The sequence below is a fragment of the Vigna umbellata genome, unplaced genomic scaffold (assembly GCF_029865625.1).
Source record: "Vigna umbellata cultivar VRB3 unplaced genomic scaffold, Vumbellata_1.0 scaffold_872, whole genome shotgun sequence".
NCBI lineage: Eukaryota > Viridiplantae > Streptophyta > Magnoliopsida > Fabales > Fabaceae > Vigna > Vigna umbellata.
In genome coordinates this window covers 3,838-21,880 of record NW_028274637.1, presented here as the reverse complement: position 1 = coordinate 21,880, position 18,043 = coordinate 3,838, and the positions used below count along the sequence as shown (strand labels likewise).

The following is an 18,043-nucleotide window of genomic DNA, read 5'->3' as shown; positions in this document are numbered from 1 at the left end:
AAACTGAATATAGATGGCCTCAATGAAAGGAAAAAATTATCAGTAAGGCTACAATCTAATAAACTTAGTTCCCTTAATTTTGGTAGCTTACCAATCATTTGCGGAGAATGATAAAGATTTGATATGGATAATTAGTAAAGATGGGTTAAAGAAATGAGATTAGATAACCACTGACCTCCATCACCAATTTTGAGAGCGCCACCTCCAATATAAAGCTCATGTAAGTTTGACAGGTTTCCAAGTTGACTTGGTATATTCCCTTCCAAATCATTGCCGCGGAGATCAAGATATTGTAAGTGAGAGAGATTTCCGAGTTGAATTGGTATATTCCCTTCAAAAATATTGTAGCTGAGATCAAGATGCTGCAACTGAAAGAGGTTTCCAAGCTGACGAGGGATTGGACCCTCCAAAAAATTACCAGCGAGATTTAAGTATTTCAAATGAGAAAGAGACCCAAATTGGGTTGGAATTTTTCCGTCAAAATCACACGATGAAAGATCGAGGTATCTCAAGTTGCTAAGAGAGCCAAGAAACTCTGGAATATTGCTGTCTGGGAAAGAATTAGAACTGAGGTTCAAATACTGTAATTGTGACAACTCCATCAACGACTTGTGGATCTCTCCGCTGATAAAACGTTCTGACATAAATTCAATGTAAAAATCGAAAGAAATTTCTTCATGAACTTCTCCGTGCAGATCGAGCATTAGAACATGTCCAGTAGTGAGGTTGGAGCAGCGAATTCCCTGCCATTGACAACAGTGGGGAGTGGTCCAAGAAGACAGCATGCCATAGCGATCTACAATGCCAGCCTTGAATCGGAGGAGTGCTTCCCTCTCTCTCTATGCATCTTACTTCCTTTTCACCATAAACAACATCCGTCACCAAACACACCATAAACATCATCAACATAAACATCATGAATTTGATAGCAAGAGGATTCCTCATCATCACAACAAGGTAATGGATCAAACACACTCAATATTGGAAATCGATTGGTACTGTGACTTTAGCTCTGTTTATAACCATATATATAACACTTCATGCATCCATAAAAAAAAGTAAGAATTTTAATATGTTTAATTTTTCTTCAAATTTTTTGTGAAATATATGTTAAATTATCTTCTTTATGTCGGACAAGAGAAACAAAGACGAAAGACTTAGAAAAAGACTTTGGTAAATCGCATTCCATAAACAACAAAAGTAGTTGTTATGAAGTTACATGATCCCCTTATATATATGACTTTGCAAATAAAAACCAACAAGATAACATCAAACTTATCACATTAGTTAAACATTAAATGTGCAAATTTTATAAAGTGGCATGGTCCCTGATACGACTTTGTATGATTTTTTTGCATAAACAAAAAATCAACGTTGTCATCCCTATACGTGAACCCCTCATCGATATGACTTTGCAAGTAAAAAACAAAGACATAATATCCAACCTATCATATTAGATTAAACACTAATTGTGGAAATTTTATAAAGTGGCATGGTCCTTTATACGACTTTGTAGGAACAAAACAAAAAAAAACCTTGAAAATTCAATGCAATAAAAGTCTAAAATTGATATTTCATTAGTGTTGTATAAACAAAATAGTAAGCACCTATATTGATTGCTCTGCATGAGTTTACATGTAAGGATTTTTGTACCAGTTATTTTAGAGATTATGTTTTGGTTCTTTAACCAAAAAAGATAAGGTAAAAATACATAACATTAGGCTTTGATTCATAATTGAAGTCTATTCTTTATTTAATGCTTTAGATCTTTTTGAACCGAAAGATCTTCCTATATATTTTTTTTAAAACATCAATTTCTTCTCATCCTCATGTATTTTCCATCATAGAACCATTGTGCTCTTATCAACAAACAGAGTTATCATTACCTTTTCCACCTCCACATTGAATAAAATAAATTAAAAAATATTTGCATTAGGAAAAAGTAATTATGAAATAAAAAAAATATACAAGATGAAAGAACAATCATCTAACAACTTTCGAAAGAAGAAAAAGGATGTTTGTAGTGACAACGTGTCGACATACTTCACGTTGGCTGCGAGGAAGGGAAGGAAGGACAGTGAAGGAGTGACGGCGAAAGTGGTAGCATGGTTCGCATTTGGTGACGAGGAAGGGCGCAAAGTAGTTCTTGTACTAGAGAATTGATGCAGGTGCAAATGAAAAATTTTTAGTAAAAATATAATTTTAACCCTGACACAAGAATAAGCCTCGATTCTTTGACCAAAACATATAGTTTTCTAAATAATATCAACTGAGACCTATAGTTGTGTCAATATTTACAAAAATGTCACCAATGACATTTTTGAAATTGTTAACACCCAATCAAAAGGTGGACGATCATTTTGGAAGAGCACACACACCACTCACAGAAAAATTACATACACCACTCAACAAATTCCCTCCAAAAAAAAAACTCACTCCCCTCCCCTCCAACAACATCCATCATTCACCTCTCACCCTCTTCTCTATTTCCTCCATCACGCACGTCACAGGAACCCATTATTCTCTCAACCTACATTCTCCTTCACTATTAACTGCAAAAACAAAATCCTCCTCCAAAATTGTTGTTAAATTATGGTTAATTGATAAGCTGGTGTGTTGTTTGAAATTTGGTTGAAATTAATGTGAGCTGATGGAATATCATTTTGGCCATCTGGATAGGTCTTTAATGCAATAAGATCATAATTTGAAATATGTAGTTTTTCTTATATGACATTGAGCACCAATTTCCCTACTGAGCGGACTAAAGTCCAAATGGTTTGGCGTTGAGCGATGGTAGGGCATCGCTGAGCATCAGTTACCACTACAAGTATGGAACTTAATTTCATGTTAATTCGTTGAGCGAGAGGTTTTTGGTGCTGAGCGAGAGGTTTTTGGTGTTGAGCAAGAGAAAGTGCGAGAGCTTTGGTGCTAAGGGCCATATTTGGTATTGAGTGTTATTGTATGTTTTCTGTGTTTATTGATTCATATTTTGTTTGAAGTGGTTTAAAATGAATTTAATGCATGCTTATTTGGAGTTAAGGATGATTCATGGATTGTAAATATGATTGTGAATATGTACGACATGTGGTGTGAGAAGAATTTCAAGAAGTTCTTGTAATAGTTTTTATTTAGTGTATGTATTGATGTAAGGATTTCGTATTGGGGGTTATCATAAACTCTAATAATCATCCAATCTTAAGTAGAGACGGGTGGGGTATGTCGTGACAAGTAGTAGAAAGTCCTTAATCTAGTGGGTTTTCCTTGGTCATAGATGTTTAAAGGACTAACCTTCAGTGCAATAACTTGAGTAAGCAAGTTGTCCCACCACACACAAGTGCAAAACTCCTAAAGTTTGACATCAATACATGTATTTGGATGGTTAAGTCTTGAGTTAATGTTTATATTCTTAAGATTTGTTTGATTTAATTGTTATATTCATAACTCAATTGTATGGATGTTTCTTTGGTAAAATTAGCTTACCCTTTTGTCTTTGTTTGTTTGTGTGATTGTATTTCTCTTTTGTAATGATCACCTTAATTGTGTGAACAAATGAAGATGTTTTAGGTAAGCTGGTGTTCGATGGCAATGGTGCATATGCATAGGATAAAATGAGTAGTTTTATGTGTATATTTGATCTTTTTTGTAAAACTCTTTTAAACCTTCACTAGTGAAGAAAGGACTTTAGACGTCTGTTATTTTGGGCTTTTAACGTCTGATCTCTATCCGACGTCTATATGGGTGACGTTAATGAGACGTCGGACCCTTTAGGTCAGACGTCTCTATAGACATCGGACCTATATAGGTCAGACGTCTCTATAGACATCGGACCTATATAGGTCAGACGTCTATATAGACGTCTATATAGACGTCATACCTATATAGCTCAGATGTCTATATAGACGTCCAATCCATAAAGGTCAAACGTCTCTGAGGTTGCTCCTAATTCATGGTGATTCGAGTTTACAACTTTATATTTTAGTTGAAAAGAATGTATACTACATTTTTTTTATTGGATGGTTTTAAAAACGTAGGGGAGGGAATTGGAGGAGTGCAAAATGCAAGAAATCGTCGCCGAAGAACGTCGCCCAAGGACACAAGAATAAATGCACCAAAACCTAACGAAAACGCAAGATAATGCATCAAAGAGTGATGTAATCGGAGTAAAATTAATTTAAAACGGTGCAAAAGTGAGAAAACGAACCTGAAAAACGTAACCCATAGAGAGAAAACACGACGAAGATGATGAGCAATGAGTGTGTGTAACGGCTATCTCGCGTTCGCGGTGTTTTAATGCCGACATTTAGACGTCAATTCCCCCAATAACAGACATCTAAAGTGCTTTAGAAGTCGGAGTGGCAGGATCAAACGTCTAAATGGAGTAAAAAACTGACTTTTTAAATTCTTGGGTTGTGTATTTAGACGTCGGTTCGCCCAATAACAGACGTCTAAAGTGCTTTAAAAGTCGGAATGGCGGGATCAGACGTCCAAATGAAGTCAAAAAGTGACTTTTTAAATTCTTGGGCTGCGCATTTAGACGTCAGTTCCCCAATAAACGACGCCTAAAGTGCTTTAGAAGTTGGAGTGGCGGGATCAGACGTCTAAATGGAGTCAAAAAGTGACTTTTTAAATTTCTGGGTTGTGTATTTAGATGTCGGTTCCCCCAATAACAGACGTCTAAAGTATTTTAGAAGTCAGAGTGGTAGGATCAGACGTCTAAATGGAGTCAAAAAGTGACTTTTAAAATTCTTGGGTTGCGCATTTAGACGATGGTTCCCCAATAATAGACGGCTAAAGTGCTTTAGAAGTCGGAGTGGCAGGATCAAACGTCTAAATGGAGTCAAAAAGTGACTTTTTAAATTTCTGGGTTGTGTATTTAGACGTCGGTTCTCCCAATAACAAACGTCTAAAGTATTTTAGAAGTCGGAGTGGCAGGATCAGACGTCTAAATGGAGTCAAAAAGTGACTTTTTAAATTCTTGGGCTGCACATTTAGACGTCGGTTCCCCCAATAATGGACGTCTAAAGTGCTTTAGAAGTCGGTTTCTCCTATAACAGACGTCTAAATAGAATAAAAATTTTTTTTTTTTTAACATTTTCGTTTAGCTTTGGCGTCTATTCGGGGGAGCCGACGTATATGAGTATTTAGACGTCGGGCCCCTCCATAGCCGACGTTTAAATAGTTGTTTTATATAGAAAAAATACCACCGGTTATTTTTTACGTTGGATATTCGAGTGTCAGATGTCTAAAGGGTGACGTTAAAGGTTTTTTTTCACTAGTATTTTAACTTTAGTATACTAACTCTTAGAATTAAGATATCGTTGTGTATATTTTGGTTATAATTATGTGGATAACTGTAATAACATTTTATATGTTTTTTTTTTTAAGTTAACTATTAGATATGTTATGCTTCCATATAATAGTAATGTTAAAATATTGAAATGGGATGTTATAATAAATATAAAAAACATAAATACTAATTAAATCTATAAAATACAAATGACTCATAATATTTGATTTAAAATGATGTAAAAAGGAATAAAAGGTCTTATAAAATAGACAACTATGTTTTTTTAAACGTGTCTCTCAAGTTTATATTAAGTGGTTTCAAGGGAGTAAAAAAGTGAATAAATGTTGATTTTAAATATAGGTGATATACACTTTTAAAAAAGAGCCTTTTCCTCACTCAATTTTGTTCTATTATTTGATCTGGTTTCGTATTTTTTTAAAAATATAGTTTAGTTTTGTTAAAAAAATAAAAATTTCTTCTATTAAATTGGTAATAACACCATTTAAAGAATGTAAATATATGATTTTACAATGTAAATTACCACTTTGAATATTTATATATTGTTTCGGATGTGTAGGGCTGTGGGGTTCCAAGTCTTCCAAATCCTCCCGTAATCTTGTCTCCGTGGCGGATCTTTTCCTGGCGCTCTGGCTCTCCTCTTGATCCGGAGGGGTGGAGACCTACAAAAGATTCTCCGATGCCAAAGTCAGTTTCAGAGCAGTGGCTATTTTCAGTAGCAGTAATAAATGTGCATTCAATGTAACCTATCTACCACTCACCGTGGACCTGTATTTATAGTTTTCGCTATGGGCCTGGGATTAGTGAAAAGTTAATCACGGCCCAAAACGGCCCGATAGCTTCTAATTTCTACTTACCTTTAAACCAGATTACTTTCCCTTAAATTATGTTGATTAGTGTTTCGGCGGGCGTGGTCGTCCGCCCATGTGAAATGGGCGTCAACCTCGCGCGCACAGAGATCCGCCCATATGGGCTCTTTGGTACGGCATCCGGTTTTGCTGGCCGTATCCGCGGGGATCCGCCCATGTGGGATCCGCCCACGTGGTCGTGGGATCCGCCCATGTGAGCTCTTCCGTACGGGGTCCGGTTTTACTCGTTACGTCCGCCCATGTGATATGGGCGTCCGCCTTGTCCGTACGGAGATCCGGTTTTGCTGGCCGTGTCCGCGGGGATCCGCCCATGTGGGATCCGCCCACGTGGTCGTGGGATCCGCCCATGTGAGCTCTTCCGTACGGCGTCCGGCCCTTGTAGATACACAAGCCCCCCAAGTCCTAGTGGTCGTAGTGAACGTGGGACTTTGGGTCACCTAACAGACAAGATTTGATGCAGTGGCTGTCGTGCCGGGCTGCTCTGTGATGGTAGGATTCCTTGTGAGTTCTTCAAAGTTTTTCTTATAAAGAGGTTCGGCCCGGTTGGTAGGTGTTCCTCCCTGCTACAAGAGGGTTAGTAGAGTTTATACCGGGTCTAAGTTCAATCTTTGGCCGGCTCTTCAATGCATGAGCCTCCGGTGTGCCTTCTACGATTGCGTACAGGCATTGTCGTAAGTCGCCGTAGCCTCCGGAGTGGACTCCGGTATATCTTTGGGTAGGCGATTATTAGACAACCGGACGGTTCTTCCGTATTGGACAACCGGACGGTCCTTCCGTACGGCGCCCGGTACTTCGGGCGTCTTTCGTACGGCGCCTGGCACTTCGGCGCCCCTTGTACGGCGCCTGGTACTTCGGGCGTCCTTCGTGCGGCGCCCGACACTCTCTGGTACACAAGCCCCCCAAGTCCTAGTACACGTAGTGAACGTAGGATTTTGAATACGGCGCGCGGGGATCGGGAATCTGTAATTGGGCTTTATCCAGTGGGCTTTTTGAATTTGGATTTTAGGCGGGAAAACACGTGGCGCGTCCCCAGTGAATAGAGCTGAAGCGTCGCCAAATCCGGAGCGTTGGCTGTACCAAATCTAACGGTCATGATACATCCAGCGGTTACTAATTTTTCCCTATAAATAGGGTGTTTAAACGGGGTCATTTTCACTTATCTTCTTTACTCAGGAGTTCGAGATTCTTTTTCCCTCAGGTAATAAATGGCATCTATGTCCATTGCGTCAGGTTCTGGGTCGTCGGGCGGAGTCCGGGAGGGGTCGGCGCAGGGCGACAGCGGCGATTCTCTAAGTTCGGCTTCTTCTCGTTTTTTGGAGGAGGCGGTTGGGTCTTCCGGAGGGGACCCTGGGTCACCGGTCTCGATGAACGACCGGATATTTAATGGTGTGCCTCTGTTCTTGCTCAAAGGCGGTATTCGTATAGTCGGGTCACCCTTCGAGCCGGATGGTGAAGGGACGGTGATATCGGAGTTGGCTCCCGTCGTTCCCAGCCGATATGCTTCCTGCTATGCTTACAGCAAGGATTTGGAATGGCGGATCCGTCATACCCATATCGTACGGGATATGGAGGATTCGAGGTTAATTCGTGCCGGGGTGACTTTGTTGAACGAAAGGGTCTTTCATGATGGGCGGTCTAGTCCTTATGATTTCTTCTTCATGTACGTGACCTTCTTCACCCATCTTTTCGTCCGGGTGCCCTTTACTAATTTTCAAACGGCCGTTCTTCGGGAAGCTAATGTGGCTCCGACGCAGCTGCATCCCAATTCGTGGGCGGCTGTACAGGCGTTTGTGGCGATGTGTTCAGCAGTGGGTGTCACTCCCACCATCCCAGTTTTCTTTCACTATTTCGAAGTCCGCCCTTCTTCTTCTGGCGGTTGGGTATCCTTTAACTCGGTGCGGGACAGGACCCTATTCCGCCCCTTCTCCGATTCCTTTAAAAATTTCAAGCAACATTATTTTAAAATAATCGTTGACAAGGACGGCCTCCGTGAATTTTCCGATGGTGAAGGGAGGCCGCTGTTCCCATTCTATTGGACGAGGGACCCTCGACGAATACGGGCGACTTCAGTCGGGGATTTGACAGCACCCGACCGAGAGGCCGTGCGCACCATTAACACCCTCCCTCGCCGGATCTCCGCCCGCCACCTGGTTGAATGCCTTAGTCTTGAGGATTGTGGACCAAAGGCGTTCGGTATGGTCTTGTCACATTAGGTGTGCTCGTTTTTCGCACTGACGTTAATTTTTCTGAATTTCTTTGTTTTTTGCAGAACTGATGACGACTCCGGGCCCCCGCAAATCCAATTTCCTGACCGTCAGGAAGAAGTCCGGCGCCAGCTCGTCGACGGCCCGGCCAACCGGTGCTCCCGCTGTGCCGCGCCCTCCTCCTGCCGGCGCTCCGACTGGACTGGTCCCCCCCACTGGTAAGGCCGGGGGTTCAGGCGTGAAGATTAGAATCCGGGAGCATCACCCGGAGATGGTGGCCGTCCAAGTAGGTCCAACGTCTGGGGCGGCCATGACTTCCGCGGATCCTACTCGAAAGAGAAAAGATCCTACTGCTGAGGGACGTCAAGACAAGGAGGGCTCTTCGTCTCGGTCAGCTTCGAAGAAAGCCCGTAAGGACAAGGGCAAAGAGAAAGAGCGGGAGAGGGTATTGGCCGTCCCCATTCCTGGCGGTGTTTTCAGCCCGGAGTTCAGCATGAGCGACCGGGCAAAATTCCATATGAGCTCCTCTCAGCGGGCGCTTATTGAACCCTTGTCCGAGCTGGAGCTAACCAACGCCATGCTAGAGATGTCTACCCGGACATCCGCTCTGGCCTGGTACTTAAGAAAGTTTGCTGACCGCCCCGTGTGGCGGAGGTCCGGGCCGAGCTCGACAAGGAGAAGAAGAATGCAGCCTCCCTTCAGTTGACCTTGGAGCAGATGGTCCTTAACCAGGATGAATACGATAAGAAGATCGAACAGTTAGAAGCCGATCTTGAGGAGGCCAAGACGGAGGCCGCCAAAAGTTTGGCAACCGCCCAGGCCGAGCAGGAGCGCTTGGCGGAGGAAGGTCGTCAGCTGAAGGCGGAGGTAGCCCGCCTAAAAGAGGTCGAAACGGATCATGCTAAGACCAACGAGGAGCTCACTTTGAAGTTACAAGGCCAAGGAGCAGGTTGCCGAGTTGGAGTCGACCATTATGTTTGAGCATGAGGAAGGGTTCAACAAAGCCCTTCGTCAGGTAACTCTGCTGGCGGGCATCCAGGATCCGTTTTCTTTGGGCGTGGATATAGAGAAGGACGTTTTCGACGGCGTCCTTATGGATTTGAATGTGGTTGAAGACGACGGGCCAACTGTAGAGGCGGCATCCGGGAAAAACGTTTAGAATTCTTTCTTTAAATTTTTTGGTGTATGTCGTGACCATCCGCCCAACATCTCGGATTGTCCAGAAGTTGGCCGGGCGGTCCTTTTGTAAATTGGCGCGTTTTAGCGTCATTGATTAATACACAGTTGCTTTTTCCTGTTTCGTATATTTTGTGCGCCTTTTATTCCTTAAAGAACTTGCTTTAGTACCGGCCCGGCCGGGTGGGATGACGCCCCCTTTTCCCGGGCGGATGTCGACGTTTAGCTTTTAGATGTTTAACTCTCGCTTCGTGGCCCGCCCCCAACCAGGCTGATTCGTTCTCTTTGGAACGTTGTTGCATCAACTTGGGCTTGGTAGGGCGGATGTCTCTTCACTTCGTCGCCCAACCAAGCTGAGAGTCGTTCTCTTTGGAACGCTCATTCGCCAGCTTGGAGTTCGGTAGGGCGGACGTCTCTTCGCTTCGTCGCCCAACCAAGCTAAGGGTCGTTCTCTTTGGAACGCTCGTTCGGCAGCTTGGAGTTTGGTAGGGCGGACGTCTCTTCACTTCGTCGCCCAACCAAGCTAAGGGTCGTTCTCTTTGGAACGCTCGTTCGGCAGCTTGGAGTTTGGTAGGGCGGACGTCTCTTCACTTCGTCGCCCAACCAAGCTGAGAGTCGTTCTCTTTGGAACGCTCGTTCGCCAGCTTGGAGTTTGGTAGGGCGGACGTTTCTTCGCTTCGTCGCCCAACCAAGCTGAGAGTCGTTCTCTTTGGAACGCTCGTTCGCCAGCTTGGAGTTTGGTAGGGCGGACGTCTCTTCACGTCGCCCAACCAAGCTGAGAGTCGTTCTCTTTGGAACGCTCGTTCGCCAGCTTGGAGTTTGGTAGGGCGGACGTCTCTTCGCTTCGTCGCCCAACCAAGCTGAGAGTCGTTCTCTTTGGAACGCTCGTTCGCCAGCTTGGAGTTTGGTAGGGCGGACGTTCTTCGCTTCGTCGCCCAACCAAGCTGAGAGTCGTTCTCTTTGGAACGCTCGTTCGCCAGCTTGGAGTTTGGTAGGGCGGACGTCTCTTCGCTTCGTCGCCCAACCAAGCTGAGAGTCGTTCTCTTTGGAACGCTCGTTCGCCAGCTTGGAGTTTGGTAGGGCGGACGTCTCTTCGCTTCGTCGCCCAACCAAGCTGAGAGTCGTTCTCTTTGGAACGCTCGTTCGCCAGCTTGGAGTTTGGTAGGGCGGACGTCTCTTCCCTTCGTCGCCCAACCAAGCTGAGAGTCGTTCTCTTTGGAACGCTCGTTCTGAATTAGATGTCTACAAAACAAAGTGAGATTCATAGGAGAAAATAGAACTTGATTCATTAACCATGGGGGTACATTACATCAAGCCGTGGGAGTTAACTGAAATAAAACTTTAGATGCGTGGCGTTCCAAGTGTTAGGGATGGGACGTCCGTCCATGCGCTCCAGCCTATACGCTCCGTTTCCCAGGGCCTCCATTACTCGGAACGGCCCTTCCCACTTGGCGGCCAGCTTTCCATGAGTTGGGTTTCGGCGGGCGTCTCCCGCCTTTCTCCATACTAGGTCCCCCTCCTGGAAGCTTCTTGGCCGGACCTTGGAGTTGTATTTTCTTTCCACCATGCGCTTGCATGCTTCGGCCCTCAGCGCCGCTCGATCGCGCCGTTCGTCCAGGGAGTCCAACTCGATTCTCAACTCTTGGTCGTTGAGGTTCAGGTCCTCGACTTCTCGCCTCAAGGATGGTTCGCCCAGCTCAACCGGCAACATAGCATCAGTACCATAAGTTAAGTTGAAAGGGGTTTCGCCTGTGGTTCCATGAGGTGTGCATCTATAGGCCCATAGGACCTCGGGCAGTTCGTCCACCCACGCTCCCTTCCTTTCTCCCAAACGCCGCTTGAGTTCCGAAACTATGGTCTTGTTCATTGCTTCGGCTTGACCGTTCGTCTGGGGATGCTCCACGGAGCTGGTAATGTGCTTGATTCCCAATCCTTTGAAGAATTCGGCGAGTTTTTTATCTATAAACTGCCGGCCGTTGTCTGTGATGATGGATCGGGGGAGGCCGAAGCGACATATCAACTTCCAACAGAATTTCTGGACCTGGGCGGCCGTGATGGTGCCAAGGGCTCGGCCTCTACCCACTTGGTGAAGTAATCCACCGCCACCAAGAGGAACTTCCTCTGCGCTTGCCCTACTGGGAATGGTCCTACGATGTCCATTCCCCATTGGGCGAATGGCCATGGGGAGGATATTGAACGTAAGGCATGTGGCGGAAGATGGGTGTTGTTGGAATGTTCCTGACAGCGAACGCAGCGCTGGACGAACGCTTTTGTGTCCGCCTCCATGGTAGGCCAATAATATCCGGCTCTCAGTAACCGGGCTTTTAACGTTCTCCAGCCTGTGTGGAAACCACAAACGCCGTTGTGTAGCTCGTCCATGACATAGCATGCCTCTTCGTTCCCCAAGCACTTAAGGAGGGGGGAGGAGAATCCTCTTCGGTATAAGTCATCCCCCACAATAAGGTAACGGGCGATTTTCTTGGCTTCGCCCGGACCTACCGTCCGCCCCTCGTCCTGGCGGGTCATGATCTCCCTGATTTCTGCACGCCAGTCCTGCCCTCCATCGGATACCGCCGAGCATTCCACCGAAGGCTGAAGTAGAACCTGCCGCACGACAGTAGTCAACTGCCCCTTTTCCTTTCCCGAACTGAGTTTAGACAGTACGTCCGCCCTCGTGTTTAGTTCTCTGGGAATGTGCTGTATGTCCACTTTATCGAACGCCCTTGCGAGTTCCGCCGCTCGTTGGTAGTATCGTAAAAGGCGCTCCTCTCTGACTTGGAAGTTGCCGTTCATTTGGCCTACCACCAACTCAGAGTCCGTCCGGCAGGTTATCCTCCGCGCCCCCATGTCTTTTGCCAACTCGAGGCCGGCTATCAGGGCCTCATACTCGGCCTGGTTGTTGGATACTTTGAATTTGAATATCAAGGAATGCTCCAGTAAGAATCCGTTGGGGCCTTCGAGAACGATGCCGGCCCCGCTTATCGAACGCCCGGACGCTCCGTCCACGTACAGATTCCAGTCTTCTAGGCCGGATGGGGGTAATTCGGCCGCGAAATCTGCCAAATGTTGGCCTTTAACCGATCCCCTGGGTTCATAGCGCAAGCCGAACTCTGAGAGCTCTACTGCCCATGCCACCATCCGTCCGGCTAGGTCCGGCTTTCTGAGGATTTTGGAGATTGGGAAGTCCGTCCGGACTATCACTTGATAACTTTGAAAGTAAGGGCGAAGCCTTCGGGATGCGTGCAATAAAGCCAAGGCCACCTTCTCTACCCGCTGATACCGGGTTTCTGCATCTAGGAGCGTTCGACTCACGAAGTAAATTAATCTCGCTTGAGGCCGCTCTTGCATCAATACGGCGCTGACGGCCGTTTCAGATACTCCCAAGAAGATATGCAAATCTCCACCCGGAACCGGGCGGTTCATGACCGGTGGGTTACTTAGGATGGCTCTGACGTCTTGGAATGCTCGCTCGCATTCGTCGTCCCATGCCGGACCGGCCCCTTTCTTCAGCTTACGCAGGACCGGCCTCATCCGCTCTGCTAGCTTGGGGATAAATCGGGACAAGGCAGTGAGGCGTCCGACCAGTCTCTGGACTTCCTTAAGGGTGACCGGACTCTGCATTTTCAGTACCGCATCACACTTGTCTGGGTTAGCCTCAATCCCCCTTGATGTCAGCATAAAACCCAAGAACTTTCCGGCGGCTACCCCGAACGTACACTTTGCGGGATTCAAGCGCATGCCGAATTTCCTTATTTGGCGAAAAACCTCCTCAAGGTCTTGGATGTGTCCCTCTCCGTCTGCCGATCGGACCACCATGTCGTCCACATATACGTCCATGCACCGGCCTATCTGGTCCCGGAAGATTCGATCCATTAGGCGCTGGTATGTCGCCCCCGCATTCTTCAGGCCGAACGGCATAACCTCATAGCAGAAGTTAGCCTTCTCTGTGATGAATGCTGTCTTCTCGATGTCTGGTCCGTACATGGGTATCTGATTATACCCGGAATATGCATCCAGGAAACTCAGCACTCGGTGTCCGGAGGCGCCGTCCACCAGGGCGTCTATGCTGGGTAGGGGGTGCGAATCCTTTGGGCAGGCCTTGTTCAGATCCGTGTAGTCGGTACACATGCGCCACTTCCCGCTAGCCTTCTTCACCATGACCACGTTAGCTAGCCATGTGGTGTAGGTGACAGCCCGGACGAATCCGGCTCTCTTCAACTTCTCTACCTCCTCTTCGACCGCCTTGCGCTTCTCCTCGCCCATTCTTCGCTTTTTCTGGGCTATAGGTCGTGCATTCTGGAAAAGCGAGAGCTTGTGGCACATCACCGCAGGATGAATGCCTGGCATATCCGCTGCCGTCCATGCAAAGAGATCGCGGTTCCTCCACAAGAGCGCTCTCAACTCCTTTTCCATCTCGAGGCTCAGCTCCCTGGCGATGCGAGTGGTTTGGGCAGGTTCCTTTCCTATCAGGATAGGTTGGGTTTCTCCCATAGGTTCCAGCCGGTCCTCGGTATTCGTCCTAGGATCAAGGTCGGCCATGGCCACCTCCGAGCCGGCCGCCCGCCTTTTTGCGGGACGGACGTGCAACTTCAATCCTGCTGCGTAACATTCTCGCGCCGTCTTCTGGTCCGCCCGGACTGTACAAATAATTCCCTTCTCGGAGGGGTATTTCATTGTGAGGTGGGGGGTAGAAACGATTGCTCCAAAAGCGTTTAAGCACGGCCTTCCGAGAAGCACGTTATATGAGGTGCTCGCCTCTACCAGCAGATACCGGACCTTCTTCTCCTCGCTAGATCGTCCGGTCCCCAACCTCGTCCTCAACTCCACATATCCCCTTGTGTCAACTCTTTCTCCTGCAAACCCTACTATCTGCCCATCGTAGGGGACAATCAGATCTTCTGAGATATCCATTTGCAGGAAGGTCTTCCAGTAAAGGATGTTGACCGAACTTCCTTGGTCAACCAGGACTTTGCTTATCCCATACCGTGCTATCTCTGCCGTTATGACCATTGGGTCGTCCTGGTCAGGATCAGGGGCGTGAAAGTCCTCGTCCGAGAAGGTAATGGGCGGCATGGAGCGACGCGGCTTGTCAACCAGATGGACGGATTGGAGGGCCCGAACGTGGCGTTTACGGGCGGAAGAAGATGATCCTCCTCCCGCGAATCCTCCGGAAATGGTATTAATGTGTCCTCTCAAGGGGCGTTCCCGGCTGCGGCTTCGACTTCGGCTCGGGCGCCTTTCGGAGCGGGGTCGTTCCGCTCGGGGATTACGCGGCTTATCCTTTCGGTAGGCTGGTCTCTGGGCGGACCGTTCGGTTGACTGCGACGGGCGCTCGTCTCGGACGTACTTCTTAAGTTTTCCTGCCCGGACGAGTTCTTCTATTTTGTCCTTGAGGGTCCGGCATTCTTCGGTGCTGTGACCCATGTTTTTGTGGTAGGAGCAATGTTTGCTCCGGTCAGCGCCCTTCAAAGTTGGGAGTCCCTCATGCTCCACTATCAGTTCTGCACTTAGGGCCTCTCGGAGAATTTTCTCCCTTGAGGCGTTCAAGGGCGTGTATTGTTGGAAGCGAGGTCCTTTCTTCTGCTCCCGGGGCCTAAGGCCGAACGTTTTTCCCGTAGAATTGGCGGGCTTATTACCGTCCGCCCTCTCTCCCCTGGCTTCTTGATTTTCTTTTTATAGGAGAGCTTCATCTCCTCACCCTTATTTCATCAGCTGCTCTTTCCCTCACTCCTCCATTGTTTTGGGTGCTCGCCTGCAGACACTATCTTGAACGGCCCCGGCTTAAGAGCCGGCAGGATGTAGTGAAGGGCGAGCTCCGGTGTCAGGCTTTTCACACGCCGGACGGTCTTCTGATATCTGTCCATGAACGTCCGCAAGGTCTCGTCCTTCTCCTGCTTGAGGGTCATCAATTCGAACACGGTCAGGTCTTGAGTGCTGCTGGCCGCAAATTGTTTGACGAACAGCTGTTTCAACCCGGCGAAATTTTCTATCGAATTAGGGGGGAGGGTGTTGAACCATTCCAACGCCTCGTCCTCCAATGAGAGCGAGAACGCTCGGCACCAGATGGCGTCATTGCCTGTTCGGAACGCCATCGCGTTCGAGAACGTCTGGATATGGGAAGCAGGGTCCGTCGTTCCGTTATACATTTTGAACTGCGGAGCCATGAATTGCTCCGAGATTTGGACATTCATTATGCTCTGGGTAAACGGGAGCAATAGGGTGGATGAAGGCTCCGGCTTGACAACCATCCGCCCGTCCTCGGCAGCGCTTTCCGCATGCACCGACTTAGCCTTGCTTTCTTCTGCCTCCGACTCGGAAGGCCTCCAAGTCCGATCGCCCTCGGTGTCCGGGGGCGGGCGTTCTCCTTCCACCCCCTTTCCTTTATCCCTCGTTCGTTCTCCCCCGTTCATCTGCCCGATCTCCCGAGCTATCCGGGCTTCGCAGTCGGCCTTCACGGCCGCCATCTCTTCTTCATGACGTTGCTGCATCTCGTCCATTTTTTGTTGTAGCACGCGCATCATCTCAGCGGGATCGTCTAAGCTCATGTTTCTCGTGGTCACCATTGGGTTTTTTAAATCACACGGCCCCACGGTGGGCGCCAAATGTTTCGGATGTGTAGGGCTGTGGGGTTCCAAGTCTTCCAAATCCTCCCGTAATTGTCTCCGTGGCGGAATCTTTCCTGGCGCTCTGGCTCTCCTCTTGATCCGGAGGGGTGGAGACCTACAAAAGATTCTCCGATGCCAAAGTCAGTTTCAGAGCAGTGGCTATTTTCAGTAGCAGTAATAAATGTGCATTCAATGTAACCTATCTACCACTCACCGTGGACCTGTATTTATAGTTTTCGCTATGGGCCTGGGATTAGTGAAAAGTTAATCACGGCCCAAAACGGCCCGATAGCTTCTAATTTCTACTTACCTTTAAACCAGATTACTTTCCCTTAAATTATGTTGATTAGTGTTTCGGCGGGCGTGGTCGTCCGCCCATGTGAAATGGGCGTCAGCCTCGCGCGCACAGAGATCCGCCCATGTGGGCTCTTTGGTACGACATCCGGTTTTGCTGGCCGTGTCCGCGGGGATCCGCCCATGTGGGATCCGCCCACGTGGTCGTGGGATCCGCCCATGTGAGCTCTTCCGTACGGGGTCCGGTTTTACTCGTTACGTCCGCCCATGTGATATGGGCGTCCGCCTTGTCCGTACGGAGATCCGGTTTTGCTGGCCGTGTCCGCGGGGATCCGCCCATGTGGGATCCGCCCACGTGGTCGTGGATCCGCCCATGTGAGCTCTTCCGTACGGCGTCCGGCCCTTGTAGATACATATATTATTTATATTGTCACGTTAATGTTTTCTAAAATGTGTTAACACCGATTTATTTTAAGATATCACATAAACTTTTTTAACAAAAAAAAAAATAATAAATTTAGACGAAGAAAAGATTGAAAGACTATATTGTATAATTGGGACAAAATATAGGAGAGAACAAAAAACTATTAAACCTTTTTCAAAAAAGACAAAGAAACCAGAAATTGGGATTTAGAGTAATGTATTTGAAAATACCAACGAAGATGACTTTTGTATTAACTTCATTCATACAAAATATAGAAAGGAATTGGAATCATCGTAAAGTAACTGGTGAATTCGTTTTCTCTTCATAAAGAGAATATGACAACGCAAACAAAGGGTTTTGGTTCTTCCTTCTTCACCAGCCTCAAGAGAAGAACAAAAGAATTTACCAAAAGAAAACAAATGGGAGATACTAAGTCACATTCCACAAAAACACGCTTCTTCCTTTTCTTAGTTACTTCTTTATAGATAAATATATTGATTAACACAATCATATATCAAAGTCTAACTAAGTTTTTCATAATGAAATATACAATATAGTTAGGACTAACTATAATTATAAATATTCAAATTGACAGTTTCATATAATTGAAAAAACCTCTGTAATTCTATTATAATCATAAGTAAGGATTAAATATGTTTTTATTTTAAATTAAAACTTGTTTTTATCTAATATTTTAATATATTTTTATTTTCAAATTTTAAAATAGATGAATATAGTTTTTTTAATTTAATATCTATTGAAATTTGTGATTGATATGTAAACAAATTTAAAATAATTAAATTAAAAGAATTTATTCATTCAATTTTAAAACTTGAAGACTGAAATACTGAAATGTATAAAAGTTTCTTATATAAATAAATTTCAATTTTAGGTGAAATTAAGGAAAAAATAAATACTTAACCCTAAGTATCACACATATAAACAAATAGAGTAAGTTTCATTATATTAAACTCGCACAAGATTTTTATCCCAAAATCGGAAAAGTCTAAACGAAAAATGGTTTGATGTACTAGTTCTACCTAAGACTTAGATTCAAGGTTGATGGTTAATTATTTTGATTTGAGAAATTGATTTTATTATTGTTGGATATCTTGATCTTTTAGTGTCTCAGTAAAATTTTACACCGATCAGTCTCCTTATTGACG

General features: G+C 46.1%; 1 pseudogene; it reads right to left on the bottom strand.

The window, feature by feature from the left end:
• Nucleotides 1-6: 6 nt before the first annotated feature.
• On the bottom strand, nucleotides 7-6,841 carry LOC124832699 (uncharacterized; annotated as a pseudogene).
• Nucleotides 6,842-18,043: the final 11,202 nt, after the last annotated feature.